Source organism: Lactuca serriola, chromosome 3 (genome assembly GCF_051521515.1).
Source record: "Lactuca serriola cultivar US96UC23 chromosome 3, Lser_US96UC23_V15, whole genome shotgun sequence".
NCBI lineage: Eukaryota > Viridiplantae > Streptophyta > Magnoliopsida > Asterales > Asteraceae > Lactuca > Lactuca serriola.
Window position 1 is genome coordinate 273,910,825 of NC_136410.1, and position 7,251 is coordinate 273,918,075.

The window sequence follows — 7,251 nt, forward strand, 5'->3', positions numbered from 1 at the left end:
CCTAGATAGAAGGACTTACGATTTGGAATGAAAAGCTAAAGATCCTTGAGAGAGAATCCGGCTTTTCTCTAGTTGAAAATGGAACAAATGAAACAAATATGGCTAAGGGCCATATTTATACTCCTTGGGGTTTTTGGTCCAAAATATCATTTGAGCCGTAAACTCCAACCTTGTGGAGTTTTGAAACTTTTAAGGTGCACAAAGTAATCTAGGGCATCCTCTCTCCTGATTTCTCCTAAAGTGTAAATCCGGAAATACTCAAACTTGTTCCAAAAAGTCTTTAAATTTACGGTAACTGTTCTGACTTCTATTGACTTGCTATGTTATAAAGAATGGAAATTTCGGGTTGTCACAATGTCTTATTCTATGAAAGAATACACTTGTACTTAAAATTATACTATTAATGCAATGGATGATGTTGTTGCTTGTTTACTACTTTGCGTTGATGTGATACTTTACATAACGTCCTCCGCCCCAAAACGTTTCGGCCATTCTTGGTTTTGGGGTGTGACACTATTGGTGGTCGATTACTTGTAGAGAAGTTAAATCTCTTTGTTCTTTCCATCTACATCAACACCCCAATTTCGAGTGGGTTCAAAGGCTCCAAAGGATGTCACTCTAAAACACCATATCGTTGTTTTAATATCATTCTAAGATACGTAAAAGGATCCATGGTGGTTTTTTTAATGGTCTAAGATAAACTAGTTATTTTATTATTTCTTTCATTGTCGTTTTTATGATGTGTGGCTATTGTTGTAGATGGCGATCAGATGCAACATGCAGCATCCTGACAACTTAAAGCGAAGCAATGATAGAGAAGGCTATTACTGGAGACGGCGATCCATCTACTGATGGTACCTATTTTATGTCAGTTTATCTGACGGCCATTGCCATTGTTTCGGTGTTGATCATGGGAAGACATGTGAAGGGTTGTAGGTAACGAGGAGTTATCATGATGAACGAAATCATCGGGCCTAGTCCAATGGAGTCGGGTCTTTTCTAGAAGAAGCATAGACCAAGAGTGAAGAAAGGTCGGTATGGAAGATTAGTGACGACTAATCGGGATAACATGATCAAATTTATCACCAAGTCCATTTATCATGTAAGTGACAAGATCCTTTTCTGTTATTTTTCGTCATTGTTATCTAGCAAGCCGGAGAGGACCTTGATCTTTTGGCAATATTTCTAGACCGAAATATCCCTATTTCATCTCAATTGAACAAAGTTTGTGGTCGATTTGTAGTGCACATGTTATTTGTTGTCTCAAAACAAATCTTTGAGGCTTTTCCATACGCTACAATTCGTCACACGTTTTGTCACACCCCCAAACCAGAACGGCGGAAACGGTTGGGGGCGGAGGACGTCATATTCAGTATCATAATAGTTCATAGTAAGGAAAGTACACACCACCATATATATAAAAAGGTTTCCAAAACGTTTACAAAATTGTATTTGTTACATGTTCAAAAGATAAATACATAAACATCTTTCAAAAGAAGTAATTAACGTCAGAGAGTTAATCCCCAAAAGTTGACTTCCAAACCTGCTTTGCAGTTCCCTGAGAATACAAGTTATTTCAAAGAAAAAGTGTCAACAATTAAGTTGGTGAGTTCATAAGCGGTTTTTGAGAAAATGTATGCCATTCCAAAGTTCGTGCGTTTTCAAAGAAAATCCCTTATTTTCTTATGAAAGTATGAAATGCATATGAATGTTCGCGTTGTGGATTGTAAATAGTTGTAACAGGAAAATCCCTTATTTTCGTAAGGTAACAGGCACTCTCCAATGTCCAAGACCGAAAATTGCAAGCAACTGACATGCTTAAAAGGTTGAGGCATAGTTTTATATAATAAAGCTATAAGAAGATTGCACTCGTTTAGATGAGGAATAGTTTTAATAGCTACCCATTCATAAAAGCAGAATACCATAATAATTGTCTATCTGGTGAGTTTTATAACCATACTAAATATAATATGCCTGTGGCGACGGTCTTCAGGCATCGAAACGTTTATGACAAACTGTCACCCAAAGGATTGTAGCTAAGAGTCAGGGCGCGAGATCATGACCTCCCATATAGATCTATACACATTTGACACGCTCTCCAAACGGGAGACTCTGGTTATAATAGACAGGACTTTACGTAGTACCTTTTAGCAAAAAGGTAGCATTGAAGACGTCATTGTCTCACGAATTCTCAACTAAGTCTGTATTAAAGTGATAGTTTTGTATGAAATGTTTATCCTCTTTAACAATGTTTTACAAAGCATAAATCATAATTTCTTTGAATGCATAAAATGGTTTAACAAAGATGACTACCCTAGATACTATGCATTTTGTATAAATCTAGTGCATGCAAGGTATACCAAGAGTTTTCACGTTTTCACTCGGGATTAACCAGGTGTTTACTTGTATTCTCCCCCGAAATGTATTAAAAGTACATTATAAAGTATTTGAAGGTGTATAAAAGGGGTATGAACTTACTTGATTGAAGTGGTTGTTTTGAAGTAGTCGAGAGAAGAATCGAGCAGAACTTCAACTAGAGAGAGTTGAAATCTTGGGATTCTCAGGGATCTCGGGAGTGTAGAACTTCCATCGGGACTCGAGTATGAAAAACCGGGGCTTCGGGAAGGCTTATCGAGGTAATCACGCAGAGTAACGACACTTAGATGGAAAGAGATGAGCACCAAACCCGGCACCCTTCAGCTTCTATTTATAGGGGCTGATTTGGGGTCTCACGTCATGAGTTTTGGATTTCTCACGTCGTGAGGCTTAGTTAGCATGATCCTCTTCAACGATTTGACGTGGCTGACACTCTGGAACCCATCAGTCATGAGCTCACGTCGTGAGCATGGTCCCCTCACGTCATGAGGTTGAGTCAGCCTCGGGTTTCGTGTCCCGAACTTGTAAAATCCATAACATTCACGTACGAGCTCCGATTTCGAAGTTCTTTATATGCACGCGTAGGTGCAAAAAGGCTCTACAACTCTCGTTTAGTCTCCGTCGGCTAATTTTCACTTTATTTTTATTATATTCTTTTAAACAGGTCGGGCCTGGAAAAGTCGGTTTAAATTCCATAACTCCTTCATCTGATGTCCATTTTCGTCAGACTTTTTATTGTTGTACTCCTATTGTCGAGGTCTTCAACTTTCGTTTAGGTTGTGTCGGCTAAAGACCGCTCGATCTCTATTTCGAGTTTTTAGATGTCTACTGCTAGGTCAAAAACTTCGAAAAATCATAACTTCCTCAAACGAAGTCAGATTTGGGGCATTCTTTTTATGTATGTTCACGGTTTTGGGATATCTATGACTTTCATTTAGACACCTAAGGTTGAAAAGTATCTTATAGAAATTTCTCGTTTTATGCTTAACAACGCTTTACCGGTAGTGTTACGAATCTTTGATTAATCATAACTCCTTCGTTATAACTCGGATTTTAAAGTTCTTTATATTTTTGTAAACCTTATCACGATATCTACCACATAGTGTACCCAAACAGAGCTTTTTGAACATTTCATTTTCGATGATATTCTTATTACTTTACAAAGAGGTTACAAGACTCGACTTTTAGTCGTTATATTGACCTGAAATAACGGGTTATTACACGTTTCTTTAAGTTTGAAGTAGTCTTTTGTTAAAAGGCTCGTAAAGCCATATTTTGACAAGACAATCATGTTTTTTCATTCAAGAGACCAATTTTCTTGTGGAGACATGTTAAGATGATGATCTCCCCGAAGAATACACAAGACGCTTTCAAAAGCTTTTTACATGCGTCATAATTTATTTCATCAAGGTCAAGAGTAATGGAGACGTATTTATCAATGTTCCTGAGGTCGGAATGCTTTTTCATAGCTTCCTTGTTAACTAGAGCTGACACATAAGATTAAAGGATCGAGATGGTCAGAGCCTGTCCAAGCCAATATGAGATCCGAGACAAAAAAGAAAAAAAAAATGAACTCCTTCAAAATAAGAAAAACCATCGGTTTATGTTTAAAAAACTATGTTTTTAGATTTGGTTTGATATTTATTTATATAAAACGAAAAAAAATAGAACCGGACAATATTATTCAAACGGCATTTTTCCACATATATAAACTTAAATGATAAGTATATTACAAATTAAAATGAGTAATATGTGTTAAAGTGTTTATATTTTACAAATTAAAATAAAATGAAATCTTTGATAAATTTTAATATTTTGATTCAGTTTACTGTTTTATCCTAATATTTATTTTTTTAACAGAAAAGTTTTGATTATTTTATATTTGACCAAATATATAAAACAATCCTTATTTTCTTCAACGTATTAAATTAGATAATCATAACTTTTCTATTCAAAAAATAAATATTATAATTAAACAATAAATTGACTTAAAATATTGATATTTTTTATAAGAATTCTTTAAAATAAATAATACTTTATCCGTCTCAAATTAGTAGTCCATGTTTCCTTTTGGTTTGTCCCAAAATAATTATCCATTTCTAAAAATAAATATCATTTTTATCAAAATATCCTTCAATATTAGTTAAACTACAATGAAATTAAATACAACTATAATAAAATTGAATACAACAAAAATGTATAATTATCATTTCTTTTAAGAAAATTAATGATAATTAATATTTTTTAATTCGTATATTTTTTTTTTATCTATGGACAATACTTTTTGACGGAAAGAATACGTCTTAAAGCGTTCCTAACTATCACTCTATGATAAACAAAATAAAATTCGTATATTTTCCCATGAAAAACGGATAAATGCTTTGAATATACATGAGGTAAGGCCAATGGGCTTATTACACACAAACTATATAGGCTAAGAAGGGCCTATACAAGATAAACGGCTACACGTATACACATAACAAATGGAGACAATAAATAAATTTTCATTTTTTCAACTGTTGTGCAAACTTCGACAATGACTCCATAGAGGACCCACCATTAACTAGAGCTTTATTGGCAGCAACCTTTAGTTCACTCATTCTTTGAGATATCTTCTTTCCTTCGTTTCCCTCCATTAGCTCCTTCACAACTTTCTCAATCACCTCTTTTCGAGCCATACCATTCTCGTCAGTTTTAGCTCTTAAAGCCAAGCAAAGCGCTTCAGTCATCACTTTAGCATTCATATGTTGTTCCGCATAAAGAGGCCAAGCAATCATTGGCATGCCATGAACTATGCTTTCTAGAGCAGAGTTCCAACCACAATGAGTCAAGAATCCACCGGTTGCCTTGTGACTCAGTATTTCAATTTGTGGAGCCCATGATGGCACTATTAAACCTTGTGTTACAGTCCAGGCCAAAAACCCTTCTGGTAAAAACCCTAAAGGGTCAGTCTGGCTAGAAGCAGTAAAAAAGGAAGCGTTCGAAGCCTTTTCATCAGGGCTTCTTACTATCCATAAAAACCTGTGGCCACTATTCTCTAACCCAAGGGCTAGCTCATGAATCTGTTCTAATGAAAGTGTCCCACCGCTTCCAAAAGACACAAGCACCACAGATCCATCTGGTTGACTATCCAACCACTTTATACAATAATGCGGGTTCGACCCATTGCTTGGAGCTGACTGAATCAATGGTCCGATCGGGTAAATGGGTGTTTGCCCAGCAACTCCGGTATTCAAAACTCGAAAGGTTTCTTCTTCTAACTCCTCAAAACTATTCACCAAGATGGCATCAAGCAAATTCAATCGCTTGGAAAGCAAAAGATATCCTTTGTAGACTTCATCGGTCCGGATTTGAACCGGAGCCATGAACTCACGCCCAGGAAAAGTTATAGAGCCCGGTACTTTAACTGGATCAGGTAGCTCTTTATACTCGCAAGATGTTTCTTCATCGAGCTTTGGCAATATAAAAGTGAAGGACAAAGCCATGGAATTCATTGGAAAGAACAAGAAATTAAATCGGTGAAGCTCTTTTGCAACTTCCATTGAATCATGTCCAAACATGTGAAACACTAGAGCTACCAAGTTGGTTCTTGATTTTAAAGAAATTAAAGCATCTCGGAGACTTGGAAAACTCGATTGCATGATGAACGAAATTAAAAGCACAGGTCGAGCACCATCCAATAAGCCATCAATATTTACAGAGGGAAGAAACAAGTGGTGTATGTTTTCCGGTAAGGATTCAAGTACGAATATTTGAGCTATGGGAGGAGGAGTTCTGGTAGTGGGGATGATGATAGTGACTGAGATGGGATGGTGTTTAACAATTCGTTTAGCGAATTCTGCCATGGGAATAAGGTGACCCATTCCCGGACTAGGAAGAATGGCTATGTGAGGTGTTTTCTCCATTGCAATGCAAAATTTGAATTGAAAATTGAATTCAATTTGTATATCTATATCTTTATCTATATCTATATATCTAATAAAGCTATCATTTTTCCTTTAACCTCATGTGTATGAAACTCCCAAGGCTATTCAACTTATATTTTTACTCAAACCATATTCATTTGAAACCTCTTATTTCAATAAATACCACAGTAATATAATTATTATGTTTAATCATCAAACAATTAACTCAATTTCTCATCCCCATTATCCTCTTTATTCTTAAGGATCTTCCCTAAGAATCATCTATTCCTCATGTATTTATTCCTAAGGCTTATCCTAAAGAATATGCACGAAGTTCATCGCTACCAGGGTTTATCCAACATGCACTATGTCCATAGCTGCCGATGTTATCTATTAGGCACAACTGCAATGTTCATTTGTAAGGCAGTAAATTCATAGTTTCTAGGGTTTTTAGAGTACATCTGGTGAACATGTCGTTCAGAAACACCTACAGGTTACGAGTTTGCTAACGTTCCACCGGACTGTCTAGAATAGTCTGTGGTCGTCATCTATACTTTGCTAAATCACTGGATCAGCTTTAAAGTCAAGGCTTCTCATCATCTTTCACCTCTCATCATCTATATCATCTTTCATCTCTCATCATTCATCTACCCATCTATACCCAGTATATTTATATGTATAAAAATACAGCTTAAATCATGTAAAACATGTATAAATCGTTCATCTAGCATATATATCATGAACACAGATAATAAACACATATGGCATGTATTAATATTAAATACTTCATTTCTATGTGTAAGATGAAAGTAACTACTCACTGCTTGTATATTTATAATAGAGACATTTTTTCTTAAACCATATTTATTTGTAAACCCCACTTTTCAATTTCTTTTAAAATTATTACATTAAATCCAATATTATTGTAATTTCAATATCAATTACATATTCTCACTATAATATATTTAGT

At 35.4% G+C, this 7,251-nt stretch overlaps 1 pseudogene; it reads right to left on the minus strand.

The window, feature by feature from the left end:
* Positions 1-4,741: 4,741 nt before the first annotated feature.
* LOC145094008 (hydroquinone glucosyltransferase pseudogene) lies at positions 4,742-6,377 on the minus strand (annotated as a pseudogene).
* Positions 6,378-7,251: the final 874 nt, after the last annotated feature.